At 34.5% G+C, this 23,348-nt stretch overlaps 1 protein-coding gene across 1 annotated transcript in view; it reads left to right on the forward strand.

Moving 5' to 3' along the window:
* Positions 1-944: 944 nt before the first annotated feature.
* Positions 945-23,348, forward strand: part of LOC106060893 (uncharacterized) — a 56,699-nt gene continuing 34,295 nt past the window's right edge. Inside the window, exon 1 of the mRNA XM_013218917.2 lies at positions 945-1,320. The gene's annotated coding sequence lies outside the window, so the exon portion shown is untranslated. The remainder of the gene's footprint in view (positions 1,321-23,348) is intronic.

Consider the following 23,348-nt stretch of genomic DNA (forward strand, 5'->3'; position numbering starts at 1 on the left):
CCCTAATATCAGCGTAGTTCACTGTATAATAGTCACATTAGTGGACTAAATGCAGGGCCGGACTTACGTCGATGCAAGGCAGTGCAGCTGTCCAGAGTCGCACTCTTTAAGGGAGAGAGGAATTTCCACATTGCAAAAAATATATATATATTAAAAAATAAAATATGAATATTAAATATAAAAAAAATACCCGTATATAAAGCCTACTCTTTCTCCCATCACCAATATGACATATGCTTTTCGATTTAATAATATTATTAGGTGAGTTTAAGCTTAAGGGTAGGAGGCCTTCACAGAATCATGCCCACGGCTTCCACTTACTAAGATCCGGCACTGACTACATCTATATTCTAATTGTGTTCAATTGTTTGATTGATGTATTGTTAACACAAACCAGGTCATTCGTATTTCACACGTTTGCTGCTGACTTTAATATTTTGGGACACGTTGGATCAATAGTTAATTAATAATCCAGTACATGTACAGAACTGTCCCGATCAATTGACACATTGGCCCACAAAATTCACAACAAATAAATACATAACACTATGCCACTATTTTGGACATTGCGCTATGTGTGTGTGAATTTTTGCAGTGAAAACAAGAGTTGATTTGAGTCCAGACAATAAGCTCCTCCCCTTGGCTACACGACTGTATTAATTGTACAATTAGCACACCAAACATTCATCAATCCAGACACATGTACTCTCTATGTGTGTCAAATACAGCCGCTCAGGCCTGACTGCCTTAGTGTTGAATTAACATTGTTCGGGGGGAACATGGGGGACAACTGAGAAGATAATGTTTTTACGAATTCTCTCCCCTGAGTCCAGTGTACATAAGAATTGCACGAATATAAAAAAAGAAATGCTTGAGGGGAAAACAAGTTAGGGAGGAGGGGGGGGGAACTAGTTATTATGGCGTGAACTTTCCTTGTATCATCCTCATTGGCCAAGCGTACACCTTCGTCCCGCTTGCTAAGTCGAAGAAGTAGGCTTTTAGGATGAGCACGCACAAACAGGCCAAGCACACGTGCGCTATCTAGGTGAGATGCGGTGTCAACAAGGAGGCGCTACGGAGTAGACTAAAGCGCAGTATAGGAGCACACACACACACTTTCTTGTGAGCTCCTCGTGTGGCCAAAGGAGCAGAAGGGTTAGGCCAGTTGTGTGTACCAACAGCACAGTACACATCAAAGATTGTGTGTACACCTTTAGACTGTGTTGTTTCAATTCGCGAAGTGTATCATCGTGTACGCAGTACACAAGTTGAATAGTTGAATTAGAAAAGTTCATTAAGTGCTCGGCATCATTTGACTAGGTAAGTCAAGAGTTCATTCTAAAGTTAACCATCTAGAATAATCTAGATTATATCTATAGTCTAGACTCTATAGTATAGCCATAGAGATCTTCGTTTTAGTTGTTTATAGAGTCTAGATAGATTCAGATGGATATCATCTATAGATAGATAGATATACATTTAAATTAAAAATAAATTACATAGTCTAGATCTTTTTTTTTTAGAGGGGCATCCGATATAGACGTAGAATTAAATCTAAGACTAAATGTCTACTCTAGACTCTAGGAACTTCAAAACTAGATCTAGATCAAGAATGTAGCTTAGGCTAAATCTGAATTAGAAGTTATTTAGACTCTAAATTTTAGAATTAGCGTCTATGCTAAAGCACTATAGTTCACTATAGGCTACATTTTGTTTGTTTTAGAGTCTATAGGTTACATTTTGTTTGTTTTACCTTAGAGTCTATAGGCTACATTTTGTTTGTTTTAGAGTCTATAGGCTACATTTTGTTTGTTTTAGAGTCTATTGGCTACATTTTGTTTGATTTGTGTTCACTCGAAACCTATAAATGCATTCTATTATTACATGCAAGCCTAGATATAAATAATACACCTATACTAGCCTATAGACATAACTAGCCTTTTAAGTCTTGATAAATTTTGTGCCTAGACACCTAGACCTACTTGTTTAATTTGGAGTTTGATCTTGCCTACAAAAAAAACAAAAACAAATCACAATCATTAAAAAAAAACAACTTAAGACTTTTAATACAAGTTATGTTGGGTGTAAATACGTAGATGTAGATGTGGTGTTGTCAATTCGTAGATGTGATGTTGTCAAGATGTGATGTTGTCAAGCCAAGACTGTTACCTGAAACAAGATCTAGTGGATATGTACTTGTTATATCACTCTGGATCATTTCTTAATATAGTATGTGCATGGATTTTGGGGTGTGCCATTGTGGATATCCAGTGCTTGACTGTGGATAGTGTTCTGTGGATGTACAACTTTATACAAACATGTGTCAATATAGTTGAATATAGTTTGTATAGAGTGTGGATAATATCTGTGCATGTTTTTGTAAATTGGGAAAAACAAATGTTATGAAAAGAATATTAAGATTTAGACAAGCAGACAGGAGAAGGTAAACGAATATGTTTTAAAGGGAATTTTACAAAACATTGGACACACACTCTCACTAGATCTGACTGGCTGTTAAATGTTTACACACATAACTAGATCTGACTGGCTGTTAAATGTTTACACACATAACTAGATCTGGCTGAGTGATAGACGTTTACACACATTACATGATCTGACTGGGTCATAGATTTTACATGACTTGATCTGACTGGGTCATAGATTTTACATGACTTGATCTGACTGGGTCATAGATTTTACATGACTTGATCTGACTGGGTCATAGATTTTACATGACTTGATCTGACTGGGTCATAGATTTTACATGACTTGGATTGACTGGGTCATAGACTTAACATGACTTGATCTGACTGGGTCATAGATTTTACATGACTTGGATTGACTGGGTCATAGATTTTACATGACTTGGATTGACTGGGTCATAGACTTTACATGACTTGATCTGACTGGGTCATAGACTTTACATGACTTGGATTGACTGGGTCATAGATTTTACATGACTTGATCTGACAGGGTCATAGATTTTACATGACTTGGATTGACTGGGTCATAGACTTTACATGACTTGATCTGACTGGGTCATAGACTTTACATGACTTGGATTGACTGGGTCATAGATTTTACATGACTTGATCTGACTGGGTCATAGACTTTACATGACTTGATCTGACTGGGTCATAGACTTTACATGACTTGATCTGACTGTGTCATGGACTTAACATGACTTGATCTGACTGGGTCAAAGACTTAACATGACCTGATCTGACTGTGTCATGGACTTAACATGACTTGATCTGACGAATTGATAAACGTTGCACATAATCTGACTGATTGACGTTACATAAAACATCAGAACATGGTTACTTCAACTTTTAACTATTTCTATAATATTACAATTTGATGTACTGAACATTACTGTCTCCTCTGTCTGGTTGTCTAACTCTAAGTTATGTATTCGTTCTCGCTCTCTCTCCTATACCCTTCTAGGTTCACTCCCGCACTGTATCTATCGCGTGTTGGCCTCCAGACTTCAGTTGTTGGGTTTCTGAAGACTTCAAAGACAGGTAACTTCCGCTTAAGTTACTGTCAAGAGTTATTGTTCCTAATGCTGGCCACATCATTGAGAGCCTGCTACTAAGAAGTCTATGTCGTTGTGTTCTACTGATTACAAAGTGGATCATGTCATTTACTTAACACACACACACACACATGATCATGTCATTTACTTAACACACACACACACATGATCATGTCATTTACTTAACACACACACACACACACATGATCATGTCATTTACTTAACACACACACACACACACACATGATCATGTCATTTACTTAACACACACACACACATGATCATGTCATTTACTTAACACACACATGATCATGTCATTTACTTAACACACACATGATCATGTCATTTACTTAACACACACATGATCATGTCATTTACTTAACACACACATGATCATGTCATTTACTTAACACACACATGATCATGTCATTTACTTAACACACACACACACATGATCATGTCATTTACTTAACACACACACATGATCATGTCATTTACTTAACACACACACACATGATCATTTCATTTACTTAACACACACACACATGATCATGTCATTTACTTAACACACACACACATGATCATGTCATTTACTTAACACACACACACATGATCATGTCATTTACTTAACACACACACACACACATGATCATTTACTTAACACACACACACATGATCATGTCATTTGCTTAACACACACACATGATCATGTCATTTACTTAACACACACACACATGATCATTTCATTTACTTAACACACACATGATCATGTCATTTACTTAACACACACACACATGATCATGTCATTTACTTAACACACACACACACACATGATCATTTACTTAACACACACACATGATCATGTCATTTACTTAACACACATACACATGATCATGTCATTTACTTAACACACACACACAACTGTTACGTTGAAGTCACACACATGTGAATCTGTTTTTAACATTCTCTCTTATTTTTTTCTCCTTTTTAAAATCCCTCTTATCAGCTTGCAAACTCTTCATGGATTCAAAAACATGAAGTTGTTTGGACACCGATCTCAAAAATGGATCTAACGATTTTTCTGACCATTTATGGATATCTTTTTGGGGAAAAAAAGCTATCTTATTGGCCATACAAAAAAAATTAGTTTGACCGTAATACGTTTTCTAAATTTAATCATCTTACAATTAAATCTTGAACACACTTCATTGGAAATTCTGGCATATATTCATTCCAGTTAGATCTAGAATTAGACGTTCAGGTTTGCGCATGTTAGAAATCAGTCTGAAGTCTAGTTCTGTTTCTAAGCCTGGATCTATAGTCTCATATCATCATCTGACTTTCGTTGTAGTGGTGCTGTGACAGTTCGTGTAACCAAACCCCCTACACTTTTCCCGGTCAGCAGCTGTTCTTAACAGGTTATCACGAGAAATGCCAGTCCATTCTTTTAACGTTGTTCTTGTGGGTCATGTCTTACACTAGGACCAGCGCTGCTTTCGTCTCTTCACAGCATTGAGAAGTTCCTTCTTTTTGCCAGACGGAGTGTTAAGTACACACTCGTTTTGTTATTTCTTGGGATCTAATACCCAGCATCTTTCAGCAGCAGTTTTCTTTCAAAGTCTTGAATTCTTCTTTCAGCCTCAGCGGTCAGTGTCCAACGTTCACAATCACACAGAAGTGTGCAGACTACAAGTGAAAAATACAGCTTTCATTTTACTTGGAAGATTGTTACTCTTCCAGATTTTTCACAGTTTTTTTTATGGCAGCTGAAGCCAAGCTTAAAAGGAGTTTCTCTTTTATTGAGCCACCATCTAGGTATTTGAACGAGTCAACTTCTACTAATGTCTGGCCATTGAACTGTAGGCAACATCTCCTACTATCTCCACCACAAACTAGTTTAAACGTTTGCGCTGACTTTTATGCCAGAAAACATTGTTAAAGTTTTTACTTCAAAACTGGACCTATATCAACTAACTGGAATCTTCTATATCAAATCTCTAACTAGATCCAGTATTTTAGTCTAGGCTACTGTCTTTTAATGTTACCATGTCTGGATCTAGATCATTTTTCAGTTTGGGGGGGGGGATACAAATTTGTCCTTTTATTATCAATGTTATATTCATCAAAAGGTTATCGGCTTCACAGAGAAAGAATTACTTGTTCCAGTTCTTGTTAATTTGTAACATTTCTCATTTTTGTTCTATTTCTTGCTGTCACAATCTTCTCATTTGCTCTCTCTCTCTCCCTTTCTCTAGTTTCTTTAATTTTATTTTACATTTATATTTTACCTGTTTTGTTTCTCTTGTAGTTTCTCCCTTTCTCTTTTATTTTTCTTCTACGTTTTCTGTTTCTTCTTCTCTCTGTCTACTGAATATTAAATAATAGATTCATACAATACATAATAATAGATTCATACAATACATACATAATAGATTCATACAATACAAACATAATAGATTCATACAATACAAACATAATAGATTCATACAATACAAACATAATAGATTCATACAATACATACATAATAGATTCATACAATACAAACATAATAGATTCATACAATACAAACATAATAGATTCATACAATACATAAATAATAGATTCATACAATACATACATAATAGATTCATACAATACATACATAATAGATTCATACAATACAAACATAATAGATTCATACAATACAAACATAATAGATTCATACAATACATAAATAATAGATTCATACAATACATACATAATAGATTCATACAATACAAACATAATAGATTCATACAATACAAACATAATAGATTCATACAATACAAACATAATAGATTCATACAATACAAACATAATAGATTCATACAATACAAACATAATAGATTCATACAATACAAACATAATAGATTCATACAATACAAACATAATAGATTCATACAATACAAACATAATAGATTCATACAATACAAACATAATAGATTCATACAATACAAACATAATAGATTCATACAATACAAACATAATAGATTCATACAATACAAACATAATAGATTCATACAATACAAACATAATAGATTCATACAATACAAACATAATAGATTCATACAATACAAACATAATAGATTCATACAATACAAACATAATAGATTCATACAATACAAACATAATAGATTCATACAATACAAACATAATAGATTCATACAATACAAACATAATAGATTCATACAATACAAACATAATAGATTCATACAATAGCCGTTTTTCTTTCAATGATAAATGATTCATAAAGGTGAGAATATATTTCGGAAAATTGAGAATTGTAAAGTGATAGCACGTCAATAAATGATTTTCTTGTTTGAAGAGTTCATTCACGCAGCATATTACCGTTGTAAATGATCGATTGAAATAAGTGCAATTCTTATCTTACCTTATATATTACAGACGTTGCTTCAAAAAAGAAGATAATTACGTCCTACGCATTTAATGTGTTGATATAGTCATGCATGTGAATCTGTTTTTAACATTCTCTCTTATTTTTTTCTCCTTTTTAAAATCCCTCTTATCAGCTTGCAAACTCTTCATGGATTCAAAAACATGAAGTTGTTTGGACACCGATCTCAAAAATGGATCTAACGATTTTTCTGACCATTTATGGATATCTTTTTGGGGAAAAAAAGCTATCTTATTGGCCATACAAAAAAAATTAGTTTGACCGTAATACGTTTTCTAAATTTAATCATCTTACAATTAAATCTTGAACACACTTCATTGGAAATTCTGGCATATATTCATTCCAGTTAGATCTAGAATTAGACGTTCAGGTTTGCGCATGTTAGAAATCAGTCTGAAGTCTAGTTCTGTTTCTAAGCCTGGATCTATAGTCTCATATCATCATCTGACTTTCGTTGTAGTGGTGCTGTGACAGTTCGTGTAACCAAACCCCCTACACTTTTCCCGGTCAGCAGCTGTTCTTAACAGGTTATCACGAGAAATGCCAGTCCATTCTTTTAACGTTGTTCTTGTGGGTCATGTCTTACACTAGGACCAGCGCTGCTTTCGTCTCTTCACAGCATTGAGAAGTTCCTTCTTTTTGCCAGACGGAGTGTTAAGTACACACTCGTTTTGTTATTTCTTGGGATCTAATACCCAGCATCTTTCAGCAGCAGTTTTCTTTCAAAGTCTTGAATTCTTCTTTCAGCCTCAGCGGTCAGTGTCCAACGTTCACAATCACACAGAAGTGTGCAGACTACAAGTGAAAAATACAGCTTTCATTTTACTTGGAAGATTGTTACTCTTCCAGATTTTTCACAGTTTTTTTTATGGCAGCTGAAGCCAAGCTTAAAAGGAGTTTCTCTTTTATTGAGCCACCATCTAGGTATTTGAACGAGTCAACTTCTACTAATGTCTGGCCATTGAACTGTAGGCAACATCTCCTACTATCTCCACCACAAACTAGTTTAAACGTTTGCGCTGACTTTTATGCCAGAAAACATTGTTAAAGTTTTTACTTCAAAACTGGACCTATATCAACTAACTGGAATCTTCTATATCAAATCTCTAACTAGATCCAGTATTTTAGTCTAGGCTACTGTCTTTTAATGTTACCATGTCTGGATCTAGATCATTTTTCAGTTTGGGGGGGGGGGGATACAAATTTGTCCTTTTATTATCAATGTTATATTCATCAAAAGGTTATCGGCTTCACAGAGAAAGAATTACTTGTTCCAGTTCTTGTTAATTTGTAACATTTCTCATTTTTGTTCTATTTCTTGCTGTCACAATCTTCTCATTTGCTCTCTCTCTCTCCCTTTCTCTAGTTTCTTTAATTTTATTTTACATTTATATTTTACCTGTTTTGTTTCTCTTGTAGTTTCTCCCTTTCTCTTTTATTTTTCTTCTACGTTTTCTGTTTCTTCTTCTCTCTGTCTACTGAATATTAAATAATAGATTCATACAATACATAATAATAGATTCATACAATACATACATAATAGATTCATACAATACAAACATAATAGATTCATACAATACAAACATAATAGATTCATACAATACAAACATAATAGATTCATACAATACATACATAATAGATTCATACAATACAAACATAATAGATTCATACAATACAAACATAATAGATTCATACAATACATAAATAATAGATTCATACAATACATACATAATAGATTCATACAATACATACATAATAGATTCATACAATACAAACATAATAGATTCATACAATACAAACATAATAGATTCATACAATACATAAATAATAGATTCATACAATACATACATAATAGATTCATACAATACAAACATAATAGATTCATACAATACAAACATAATAGATTCATACAATACAAACATAATAGATTCATACAATACAAACATAATAGATTCATACAATACAAACATAATAGATTCATACAATACAAACATAATAGATTCATACAATACAAACATAATAGATTCATACAATACAAACATAATAGATTCATACAATACAAACATAATAGATTCATACAATACAAACATAATAGATTCATACAATACAAACATAATAGATTCATACAATACAAACATAATAGATTCATACAATACAAACATAATAGATTCATACAATACAAACATAATAGATTCATACAATACAAACATAATAGATTCATACAATACAAACATAATAGATTCATACAATACAAACATAATAGATTCATACAATACAAACATAATAGATTCATACAATACAAACATAATAGATTCATACAATACAAACATAATAGATTCATACAATACAAACATAATAGATTCATACAATACAAACATAATAGATTCATACAATAGCCGTTTTTCTTTCAATGATAAATGATTCATAAAGGTGAGAATATATTTCGGAAAATTGAGAATTGTAAAGTGATAGCACGTCAATAAATGATTTTCTTGTTTGAAGAGTTCATTCACGCAGCATATTACCGTTGTAAATGATCGATTGAAATAAGTGCAATTCTTATCTTACCTTATATATTACAGACGTTGCTTCAAAAAAGAAGATAATTACGTCCTACGCATTTAATGTGTTGATATAGTCATGCATGTTAATTAATGACTTAAACTCTGCTAAGTCGTTGGTTTTCCTGACTGATTCAGGCAACCCATTCCATTCTTTAATGGCACCATTATGAATGTCTATATATTTATTATGATTAAAATGTTTTTAGCTGTTGTATTTATAGGCCTATATAGTTATGAATAGCTAGAGTGACTGTGACAAGTCAAAAACTCGCTGTCAGAGTCACTCAAATTTATCACAGCATTAATTATTATTTTTCATTTTTTATTTATTTTATTTTAATTATTTCCCCATCCTACCCCTGATTTCTTCACCCGCGCCACCTTTTCCTCTCCAGGCTAGACTTAGTTGACCACATTGGAGATAGCTAAGGCGCGTCCTTTCATTTATCTGCCCTTGATCGGGGAAAGGTAAACACACAATCTCTTTTGTCTTGCCCACCGGATGTCTGAAGGACGGTCGCGGTTGACACCACCTTGGTTTGAATGCAAGCTAATCCTTCCCCCCCCCCTTCTCTCACGTCTCTCTTTGATCTAAGAGATTACCCTGGTCAACACACCGCGTGATATTCCAAGGTGCGGCTCCCACCTCGAGTCAAATCCACCCACGTGTAAGATAAATCTTAGCCTAGGACATTTCCTGTGTCCGCCCACATTTCCCAGGCATATATAAGTAGATTCAAATCAAGCCAGACCCTTTCACTCCTCTATCGCTGTCGATCGAGTCTGGACTATATCATTTATTCTCCCTCCTAGAGGAATACCTGGTGGTAAGCCGAACTTAATCACAAGTTCCATCTTAATTACTCTGTGTATATTTCCATTGGATTTTATCATGTGTATTTTGCTTAGTTCATTTATATTTAATTAGTGCGTTGTGTATTTCTCACTGGCGTAAGAAGAAAACATAAACATGTGCTATGTATATTTATTTATGTATTGCATTAATCTATCAATGCTACGTTGCTCAATTGATCGTTGATGCAACCATGTATATATTTGTACATCTTAGTCTATTTCCTTTATCTCGGTTGATCGCCTTGATAATTCTACTATCGCACTAATACTGCGCTTAGAAAGGAGATATGAGTTATCTCCCCTGTATTGAATTATCTCCCCTTTACTCATTTTACTCCAATGAGAGTTGCGCCGCTTGAACGGATACACCATTCAAGCGCGCTCCATTGTCCTCGACCCACGGTCATATGTAAACAAACCATCTGGGTCGCTGACCACCGCCCTATTCACACCCCCCCCCCCCTCTTTCACTATCCACCTGTGTTGTTTATTTGAGATTATTATTTCCCCTTCTATGTACATTTTATATTATTACTTTACCTTTTATGTACCTTTTTATATTGCTACTATCAGCCATCTATTTTCCCAAATCCCATTTGTCATCATCTCCTCATTGTGCTCTAAAGCAATTTCACCAATCTGACGAATGCACCTCAGTCGAGGGCATCGATAAGATGCATGAGAGACATGTCCTAACTTGTCTTTATTTATCCGCAGCCTCCCTCAGGTGTCTGCCTATTTGCCTACTGGCCTATCTAGGTGCTTAGTGCTAATCAGCGCTGCACTTGCCTAGTTGCTACCAAGAATCACCTATTGCCTATTTATTTGCTATTTGCTGTTCAGTGTCTACACGACACTACTCAACTCTACTACTTGGCGCTATCGGCATTGCCCGCCTATTCGACAGCCCACCTGTCATCTTATTAGGTGCGACGTCCCTATGGACTCAGGTCTGTGCGAGACGTCATAGCTACGCCAACCCTCTGCAACTCACTGGACATATCCTGTCAACTACACTGCACACGGCAGATCAGCTTGCCCGCAGTAACCTTGTGCCCACGGTAGCCGGCCACCCGCCCTACTGTGCCCACTACAGATATTAGATTTTGGGGATTGAGACTCCACAAGAACTATATCACCGGCGTCCCTCTATCCGCTAGAGCGCCACCTCCAGCTGCAGAACCTCAAGCCAGGACACAGCCAGCTGCGACATCAACAGGAAAACCAGCTAAGTCGGAGGACAAAGTGACATACTCTCTTATTAGGTGCAAGCGTGATGATTAAACATAGTATTCACTAGAGATAGATGCAAACCCTCCCCCTTTTCATTCTTATATGTATATTTATGTAAATAAATATTCTTTATTTTTAACTTTTGTATCTATCTTTCATTGCTTGTCTAGTTGCGTGTCTGCTCCCGATTCATATGCTGATAAGTGGGGGTGTGATAGCATTAAAAATAATCATCCCCTAGACATTTAACGCGCCAAACACACGTCACATTTCCCCACCTGTCACATTTGACGAGAGATGAAACATAGGGCCTATTTTTTTTTTTCACAGAGTAGTTCTGTTGTAGCGTTTTCTGACATGTTGCGCTGAAGTTGGATTCAGATTCAAGTCATATATGAAAATGACTTCTTCTTCTTCTTCTTCATCGTTCTCATTGTTATGTTGGAGTGTTCATATGACTAGACCAATACATGAGATGAACTGCGCAGTGGTTTCCAAATCAGGGAGCTCTCCATATAGTTTTCTTTCCATTGGGGTGATTTGGGGCCAATGTCTTATACGGGCCTCTTGGTAGAGAGAGCAGTTTTGGAGACGTGGTCGGCATTTTCTGGTGATACTCCACATAGGCAGATTTCACTGGTTCCAATTTTGAGCTTCCGGAACATGTGTTGTCGCATTCTGTTGTGCCCGGTCCTGAGTCGAAAGATTAGACGTTGGTCTTGTCGGGATAGCTTATAGTAAGCGTCATCTTTCTTGTGATTTGGATGAGAGCTCGTCCATTTCTCATTTATTTTATCTACAATTAATTTCTTTATTTCTTCTGGATAGAGTGCAGAGTTTACTTGTGAGTTTGTTCTCCCACTCTTGGCGAGTGTCAGCCTTCTCATTTCCTGCTAGTTGTATGTGAGCTGGTATCCATTGAATAACAGTTTTTTTGCTGTTGTTGTTGAGCTTTGTAAGTGCTGTTCTGAGGTTTTTAATATAAGGGGAATCAGAGTTTGCAGGCTTTGGAGGGTTGTTTTCGCGTCTGATAGAAAGACAATCTGACTGTGAGGGGAACTTGGATGATTTGCTAGCATAGTAGCAGCTAGTGCTAGTGCTTCCCTTTCTGCTCTGTGACTGTCAGAGAGCTCTCCAGTTGCAATGGATTTTTCTAGTTTTCCTCCATCTGGCCATTCGATAAGTATTCCAGCTCCTCCATTTGTGGTGGCTTTATGGGATGAGCCATCCGTGTAAACTCTGATCCACTGATTGCTAGGGTAATTGTTATGTAGAAAACAGTTCACTATTTCCTTGAGCTCTGTTGGTCTGTAATCAGATTTTCTTTTTATGTTTTCAATATGGTCCCTTATAGTAGGAAGAGGGCTTTCGTCCCAGGGTGGAGATTCATTATAGTGTATAGAGGATTCCAGAGTAATTTTTTCAAGTTGGTGTTTCTTTTTTAGGTTTAGAGATTCCTGTATGAAATTGGTCCTTTTGAGACGGTTTTTTGTGCCAGTTTTGTGGATTTTTGTTCTGAGTGGGTGCCTCTCCAAGGTTTCCAATTTAGTGAATTGGGAAAGGATTTTTATTTCTCTTCTTTCATCCAGAGAAATCAGGGCAGCGGTTTCCTCCATAGCTTTTATGGGTGTTGTTTTGATTGCTCCTGTCATTATCCTTAGAGCAATATTTTGAACCTTGTCTATTTTTCTTAGGTTGGTTTGGGCTGCTGAGCCCCATGCTGTGGCACCATATTCTAGTACAGGTCTTACATAACTGGTATAGGTCTTTTTCAGGATGTTGTGATTAGCTCCCCAATCTGTGCCAGCTAATTTTTTCAAGAGGGATAGTCTCTGGATGCCTTTACTCTGTGTTTTATCTATTTGGATTTTCCAGGTTAGTCTCGGGTCATAGGTGACTCCAAGATAAGTAGGGCTGTCATTTTTTCTAAAGCTTCCTTATCTAATGTTAATTTTATTGTTTGTTGTTTTGTTGATAGTGAGAATATGGTATATGTTGTCTTTTTTGTGTTAATGGACATGCCCCAGTCTTTGGACCAATTATTGAGTTTATCAAGAGCTTCTTGTAATCGAAATTTCGATGTTCCTACATATTCTTCTGTGCTAATTAAGGCAAGGTCATCTGCATACATGCTGCTTTTAACTTTTTTGGGTAGGTTTTGATTTAGATCGTTTATGAATATTAGGAAAAGTGTTGGGGATAGGACTCCTCCTTGGAGGACGCCATTTTTTATACCCACTGTGTGGCTTCTGTGTCCTTGCATGCAAACTAAGGCTTTTCTGTTATTTAGGTATTCCTTTATCCAGTTGTACATTCTGTGGGATATGTGATGCTGGATTAGCTTGAGCAAGAGACCTTGTTCCCAGACTTTGTCAAATGCTTTTTCTAAGTCAACCCACACAATTGTTGTTGACTGAAATACATCAAAACCTCGCCGTTATTCTTATCTTATCTTATATGATACAGACGTTACTTAAAAAAAGATGATATTTGGCTGTTCCACTAAGTCCTATCTGTCGTCTGCACTCTAATTTAATTTTCTCGTGAGTTCCCTTCCAGATCCAATCCCCCCCCCCCCAACATATTTAAAATTAAAAGATTCGTGAAGATATCTCACACAGAGTTCATTATGTAAGAAGATTGTTTTTTAAATCTAGATCTCGCGTTATTGGCGTGTGATCTGTTGGCACACTGACTCCGTACCGCCGACTTTCTCTCTTCCTCTGGTCTAGTTTGCCTTCGTTTGTGTCATCGTGTTCTTGGGTTGTAGTTGGCTATCAAAAAAAAAAAACCCACAAAAAAACCGTATCGTGCCAACTAAAAAATGTGATAGAATTGTGAAGAAAACACTAGAGAATGTGCTAAGTTTTAGATTAGAGTAGCTGAAGCAGAAGGGTGGATAACTAATTGATTCTATATAGACTGATACAATAAATAACAATTAGTTCAAATCGGAACATAAACAATTTAATTGACAACAAAGAAATGGTAAAAAAAAACTTACAATAATTTTGGTTACTAAGAAACACGTGTTTGAATAAAAGAAGAATGATTGGATACTATAAAAGTCATTGCGACCAGAGAGAACATTCTTTTTATTTCTTATTTCTTTATTATTTAATTCTAATTTATTTATTTCACAATACAATCACGAAGAGCACATCAATGGACGTAAGATATGCGTAACAAAAAAAAAGCAATATATTTCCGATACTTAGGCCTACACCAAAAAGATAGAGCAAGACGTTACCTAACAGCAAACAGTATAGATTTCTCAATAACTTAAAACATTTCACTTTAAGTTACTGCACAAGTTATGACGTTACCTAACAGCAAACAGTATAGATTTCTCAATAACTTAAAACATTTCACTTTAAGTTACTGCACAAGTTATGACGTTACCTAACAGCAAACAGTATAGATTTCTCAATAACTTAAAACATTTCACTTTAAGTTACTGCACAAGTTATGACGTTACCTAACAGCAAACAGTATAGATTTCTCAATAACTTAAAACATTTCACTTTAAGTTACTGCACAAGTTATGACGTTACCTAACAGCAAACAGTATAGATTTCTCAATAACTTTAAAACATTTCACTTTAAGTTACTGCACAAGTTATGACGTTACCTAACAGCAAACAGTATAGATTTCTCAATAACTTAAAACATTTCACTTTAAGTTACTGCACAAGTTATGACGTTACCTAACAGCAAACAGTATAGATTTCTCAATAACTTAAAACATTTCACTTTAAGTTACTGCACAAGTTATGACGTTACCTAACAGCAAACAGTATAGATTTCTCAATAACTTAAAACATTTCACTTTAAGTTACTGCACAAGTTATGACGTTACCTAACAGCAAACAGTATAGATTTCTCAATAACTTAAAACATTTCACTTTAAGTTACTGCACAAGTTATGACGTTACCTAACAGCAAACAGTATAGATTTCTCAATAACTTAAAACATTTCACTTTAAGTTACTGCACAAGTTATGACGTTACCTAACAGCAAACAGTATAGATTTCTCAATAACTTAAAACATTTCACTTTAAGTTACTGCACAAGTTATGACGTTACCTAACAGCAAACAGTATAGATTTCTCAATAACTTAAAATATTTCAGTTTAAGTTACTGCACAAGTTATGACGTTACCTAACAGCAAACAGTATAGATTTCTCAATAACTTAAAACATTTCACTTTAAGTTACTGCACAAGTTATGACGTTACCTAACAGCAAACAGTATAGATTTCTCAATAACTTAAAACATTTCACTTTAAGTTACTGCACAAGTTATGACGTTACCTAACAGCAAACAAAGTAGATTTCTCAATAACTTAAAACATTTTACTTTAAGTTACTGCACAAGTTATGACGTTACCTAACAGCAAACAGTATAGATTTCTCAATAACTTAAAACATTTCACTTTAAGTTACTGCACAAGTTATGACGTTACCTAACAGCAAACAAAGTAGATTTCTCAATAACTTAAAACATTTCACTTTAAGTTACTGCACAAGTTATGACGTTACCTAACAGCAAACAGTATAGATTTCTCAATAACTTAAAACATTTCACTTTAAGTTACTGCACAAGTTATGACGTTACCTAACAGCAAACAGTATAGATTTCTCAATAACTTAAAACATTTCACTTTAAGTTACTGCACAAGTTATGACGTTACCTAACAGCAAACAGTATAGATTTCTCAATAACTTTAAAACATTTCACTTTAAGTTACTGCACAAGTTATGACGTTACCTAACAGCAAACAGTATAGATTTCTCAATAACTTTAAAACATTTCACTTTAAGTTACTGCACAAGTTATGACGTTACCTAACAGCAAACAGTATAGAACATTTCACTTTAAGTTACTGCACAAGTTATGACGTTACCTAACAGCAAACAGTATAGATTTCTCAATAACTTAAAACATTTCACTTTAAGTTACTGCACAAGTTATGACGTTACCTAACAGCAAACAGTATAGATTTCTCATTAACTTAAAACATTTCACTTTAAGTTACTGCACAAGTTATGACGTTACGCAACAGCAAACAGTATAGATTTCTCAATAACTTAAAACATTTCACTTTAAGTTACTGCACAAGTTATGACGTTACCTAACAGCAAACAGTATAGATTTCTCAATAACTTAAAACATTTCACTTTAAGTTACTGCACAAGTTATGACGTTACCTAACAGCAAACAGTATAGATTTCTCAATAACTTAAAACATTTCACTTTAAGTTACTGCACAAGTTATGACGTTACCTAACAGCAAACAGTATAGATTTCTCAATAACTTAAAACATTTCACTTTAAGTTACTGCACAAGTTATGACGTTACCTAACAGCAAACAGTATAGATTTCTCAATAACTTAAAACATTTCACTTTAAGTTACTGCACAAGTTATGACGTTACCTAACAGCAAACAGTATAGATTTCTCAATAACTTAAAACATTTCACTTTAAGTTACTGCACAAGTTATGACGTTACCTAACAGCAAACAGTATAGATTTCTCAATAACTTTAAAACATTTCACTTTAAGTTACTGCACAAGTTATGACGTTACCTAACAGCAAACAGTATAGATTTCTCAATAACTTAAAACATTTCACTTTAAGTTACTGCACAAGTTATGACGTTACCTAACAGCAAACAGTATAGATTTCTCAATAACTTAAAACATTTCACTTTAAGTTACTGCACAAGTTATGACGTTACCTAACAGCAAACAGTATAGATTTCTCAATAACTTAAAACATTTCACTTTAAGTTACTGCACAAGTTATGACGTTACCTAACAGCAAACAGTATAGATTTCTCAATAACTTAAAATATTTCAGTTTAAGTTACTGCACAAGTTATGACGTTACCTAACAGCAAACAGTATAGATTTCTCAATAACTTAAAACATTTCACTTTAAGTTACTGCACAAGTTATGACGTTACCTAACAGCAAACAGTATAGATTTCTCAATAACTTAAAACATTTCACTTTAAGTTACTGCACAAGTTATGACGTTACCTAACAGCAAACAAAGTAGATTTCTCAATAACTTAAAACATTTCACTTTAAGTTACTGCACAAGTTATGACGTTACCTAACAGCAAACAGTATAGATTTCTCAATAACTTAAAACATTTCACTTTAAGTTACTGCACAAGTTATGACGTTACCTAACAGCAAACAAAGTAGATTTCTCAATAACTTAAAACATTTCACTTTAAGTTACTGCACAAGTTATGACGTTACCTAACAGCAAACAGTATAGATTTCTCAATAACTTAAAACATTTCACTTTAAGTTACTGCACAAGTTATGACGTTACCTAACAGCAAACAGTATAGATTTCTCAATAACTTTAAAACATTTCACTTTAAGTTACTGCACAAGTTATGACGTTACCTAACAGCAAACAGTATAGAACATTTCACTTTAAGTTACTGCACAAGTTATGACGTTACCTAACAGCAAACAGTATAGATTTCTCAATAACTTAAAACATTTCACTTTAAGTTACTGCACAAGTTATGACGTTACCTAACAGCAAACAGTATAGATTTCTCATTAACTTAAAACATTTCACTTTAAGTTACTGCACAAGTTATGACGTTACCCAACAGCAAACAGTATAGATTTCTCAATAACTTAAAATATTTCAGTTTAAGTTACTGCACAAGTTATGACGTTACCTAACAGCAAACAGTATAGATTTCTCAATAACTTAAAACATTTCACTTTAAGTTACTGCACAAGTTATGACGTTACCTAACAGCAAACAGTATAGATTTCTCAATAACTTAAAACATTTCACTTTAAGTTACTGCACAAGTTATGACGTTACCTAACAGCAAACAGTATAGATTTCTCAATAACTTAAAACATTTCACTTTAAGTTACTGCACAAGTTATGACGTTACCTAACAGCAAACAGTATAGATTTCTCAATAACTTAAAACATTTCACTTTAAGTTACTGCACAAGTTATGACGTTACCTAACAGCAAACAGTATAGATTTCTCAATAACTTTAAAACATTTCACTTTAAGTTACTGCACAAGTTATGACGTTACCTAACAGCAAACAGTATAGATTTCTCAATAACTTAAAACATTTCACTTTAAGTTACTGCACAAGTTATGACGTTACCTAACAGCAAACAGTATAGATTTCTCAATAACTTAAAACATTTCACTTTAAGTTACTGCACAAGTTATGACGTTACCTAACAGCAAACAGTATAGATTTCTCAATAACTTAAAACATTTCACTTTAAGTTACTGCACAAGTTATGACGTTACCTAACAGCAAACAGTATAGATTTCTCAATAACTTAAAATATTTCAGTTTAAGTTACTGCACAAGTTATGACGTTACCTAACAGCAAACAGTATAGATTTCTCAATAACTTAAAACATTTCACTTTAAGTTACTGCACAAGTTATGACGTTACCTAACAGCAAACAGTATAGATTTCTCAATAACTTAAAACATTTCACTTTAAGTTACTGCACAAGTTATGACGTTACCTAACAGCAAACAAAGTAGATTTCTCAATAACTTAAAACATTTCACTTTAAGTTACTGCACAAGTTATGACGTTACCTAACAGCAAACAGTATAGATTTCTCAATAACTTAAAACATTTCACTTTAAGTTACTGCACAAGTTATGACGTTACCTAACAGCAAACAAAGTAGATTTCTCAATAACTTAAAACATTTCACTTTAAGTTACTGCACAAGTTATGACGTTACCTAACAGCAAACAGTATAGATTTCTCAATAACTTAAAACATTTCACTTTAAGTTACTGCACAAGTTATGACGTTACCTAACAGCAAACAGTATAGATTTCTCAATAACTTTAAAACATTTCACTTTAAGTTACTGCACAAGTTATGACGTTACCTAACAGCAAACAGTATAGAACATTTCACTTTAAGTTACTGCACAAGTTATGACGTTACCTAACAGCAAACAGTATAGATTTCTCAATAACTTAAAACATTTCACTTTAAGTTACTGCACAAGTTATGACGTTACCTAACAGCAAACAGTATAGATTTCTCATTAACTTAAAACATTTCACTTTAAGTTACTGCACAAGTTATGACGTTACCCAACAGCAAACAGTATAGATTTCTCAATAACTTAAAATATTTCAGTTTAAGTTACTGCACAAGTTATGACGTTACCTAACAGCAAACAGTATAGATTTCTCAATAACTTAAAACATTTTACTTTAAGTTACTGCACAAGTTATGACGTTACCTAACAGCAAACAGTATAGATTTCTCAATAACTTAAAACATTTCACTTTAAGTTACTGCACAAGTTATGACGTTACCTAACAGCAAACAGTATAGATTTCTCAATAACTTAAAACATTTCACTTTAAGTTACTGCACAAGTTATGACGTTACCTAACAGCAAACAGTATAGATTTCTCAATAACTTAAAACATTTCACTTTAAGTTACTGCACAAGTTATGACGTTACCTAACAGCAAACAAAGTAGATTTCTCAATAACTTAAAACATTTCACTTTAAGTTACTGCACAAGTTATGACGTTACCTAACAGCAAACAGTATAGATTTCTCAATAACTTTAAAACATTTCACTTTAAGTTACTGCACAAGTTATGACGTTACCTAACAGCAAACAGTATAGAACATTTCACTTTAAGTTACTGCACAAGTTATGACGTTACCTAACAGCAAACAGTATAGATTTCTCAATAACTTAAAACATTTCACTTTAAGTTACTGCACAAGTTATGACGTTACCTAACAGCAAACAGTATAGATTTCTTAATAACTTAAAACATGTCACTTTAAGTTACTGCACAAGTTATGACAAACTAAAGCACTCGTTCAACTTGTCATTAAAGATACACTCAAATCTACATTTGTAACACTCCCGTGACAATCTCTCATTAATATTTTCATTCTGATTACGTGAACCTGTTACAAGTTTGTTGAAGGAAAACAAAAAAAAAACTATATCATAAGAACCAGAGAGATGAACGACATTGAAATCTAATGAAAACAAAAAAAAAACTATACCAAAAGAACCAGAGATAGACTACATTGAAATCTAATGAAAGCAAAATTATTTTTAATTAAATCGTAGAATGTACAAATTGGAAAAGAAAAACTTATTAAATTATACCAGTCTAGCAAATGCCCTTATAAAAATCTGAATAGCTTTTAGTGTGACGATATATGTTTGAGTGACAGGTGACAAGATACTCTTGATGCTGATTGTCAGGATGTCTTGGTTGATGTTACGATGAGATTGTGTTGAACAGACAATGCGTTTCTGATGTTCTAATTTTGTATAGTTCTCTCTCAAAACTGAATATACTAGTCCTTAAATACTACCTCTAGCGTCCCCCTCCCCTAGCAACATCCAAACTATTTTTAGAGCTTAAGGAAAAAACTTTATCGTTTTAAATAAACTTGTCAACAACATACAGCCATGAACTTGCGCTGTAAATAGACATGTAAACAACAACAACCTTCGTCACGTTACCTGACAAGTAGATTGCAGCCCGGCTAAACTAAAGGTTTACAAAAGTGGCGCCCAAGTCGGGAAGTTACAGACTCATTATCTAACAGTGCCACTTCAATATTTAATTCGCCAAAAGATGTTTCTGTTTGATTGGTTAGACAGTGTAATTAGATGATCAATCACTAACTTTGTGTGTTTGTAAGTTTGATCATTGAAGTTTTGTTTATATTAAAACCATTGGGCTCGTGATTCACTGCTAGTCTAATAGAAGCAGAGATCCAGGAAAATCAAATCATAGACTTCGATAATTAGATTTGTATGATTTAATATAAATAGTTCTAAACTTTTAATTTGATTAACATTTGAAATAATTAAATTGTACTATTATATTTTCAGAAAATAATTTCATGTAGTCACGAATAATAAAATTTGATCTGAGTTCCCCCTTTCATTGTGTGCCTGCCAGTCCGCGCTCAGAGCAACTAAAGTCGTTGTTTAAGTAGAGAAAATGTTCTGTATTTTATTTTCTAAAACTTAGGCGTTTAGTACAGCCCTATTAGTTGAGTAGATCTGATGTATACTTTCATGAGAGATGGGATGGAGAAATACAAATCAAATTGAATCTATTTGGCTCGAACTTGTGTAATACAAATCAGATTTGTTCTTTTAGACTCGAACTTAGGTAATACAAATCAGATTTGGGTAACAGAAATCAGATTAGTCTTATTAGGCTCAAACTTTGGTAAAACAATCAGATTGGTATATTATATCGAAAATTAGTTAATACAAACCAAATCGATTTTTATCAGAACCGAATTTAAGTTTGCGCAACATCTGTGGTCGCCTGAGGGTTGAATGGCCTTCATGTGATTTTTTAGGGAGCTAAGAAATGCAGCCTTTAAACTTTTATATAATTAAAGTTCCCCTTTCAGACCTTGCGATCTATAGGGCAGATGATGTCAAGGTCATCTGTTTCTGTGGCACACGGTTAACGAGGCTGTTATGTATTAGAAGCTGGACTAATGAACTTCTTCATGGACCCTTGCTGCCGTCATGACGTCACCTGGTCGCGCGGTAGGTGCGCTGTATTGTCGTTACGTTCATCTCGATGGTCATACCCTTCCTTCTGCTACCCCCCCCCCCCAACCCCGTCGTCCTGCGGGAGGTTTGGACTAGGAAGTCCTGAAGGAACATCCGAAACATGTCAAACATTTTACCAGCAAACCTTCTAATTTTGTAATAATAAGGCTTCCATTTCTTATGTGTCCTGTGCCCCAATGTTCCTATCCGAACTTATCTATATAATCACACATGTTTCTGTTGGCAATCATACTTGTGATGGGGCAAACAGATCAATACCAGTCAATACAGACAATATAAGCACAAACTAATATAGACCCAGAGAATGAGCGAATGTAAAAGTGTCTGATAGGGAGAATAGAGTTAACACTGTAGAGACGGATGATCATGCAAGATTACGGTAGGAGTTGTGAATGAAAGGGGGAGATAACAAATAACTCATACCCAAACCATTCTTCTCCTCTCCAACATTTCCAGAAAGACTTTGAAGTGTTCGTTCACCAAATTTTGTACTTTGTAAATGATTCAATGCTACATGTTTTTTTTTGTATCTTAATGTGTATATTTTTGACAAGAACGCGACAATATCCTACAGCCAGGAGAATGGTTTCCTACAGGGCGAAATGGTCGGCTCAGATCCGTGTCGGGGGGATATGTGTTTCCCATGTCTCGGTCTGCAGTGCAAGAAGCCAGATAGCTAGACTGATAAGTACGCGGAGGTTCAAATCTGTATCTGAGATTAAATTTCGATGGAAATTAAATGTATGTCATCTCGAAAAAAAAATAATATCATCATCTGTATTATACAGCTAGGTCTTGACCTACTGTACAAACGACAATTTTATTACATGTGTGTGTGTGTGTGTGTTTGTTTCAAGTTCAAATGCAAACCTTTCACTCCATTTAGAACTACTCACTAGAGAATGGAACCCTGTTCCACTGGGTTTGAAACCAAATGTTCAGATTTGAACACTCCTTTACAATTCACTTTGACCTCGGTGTCACACCTGTAGTACTTCCGGGATAACAGTGGGCTTGCTGACGGCCTTGACATTACGAAACCGGGTTCACTAGGAATGGTTCTGTTGTGCTCACGTGCGCCTG

The sequence above is a fragment of the Biomphalaria glabrata genome, chromosome 6 (assembly GCF_947242115.1).
Source record: "Biomphalaria glabrata chromosome 6, xgBioGlab47.1, whole genome shotgun sequence".
Classification (NCBI taxonomy): domain Eukaryota; kingdom Metazoa; phylum Mollusca; class Gastropoda; family Planorbidae; genus Biomphalaria; species Biomphalaria glabrata.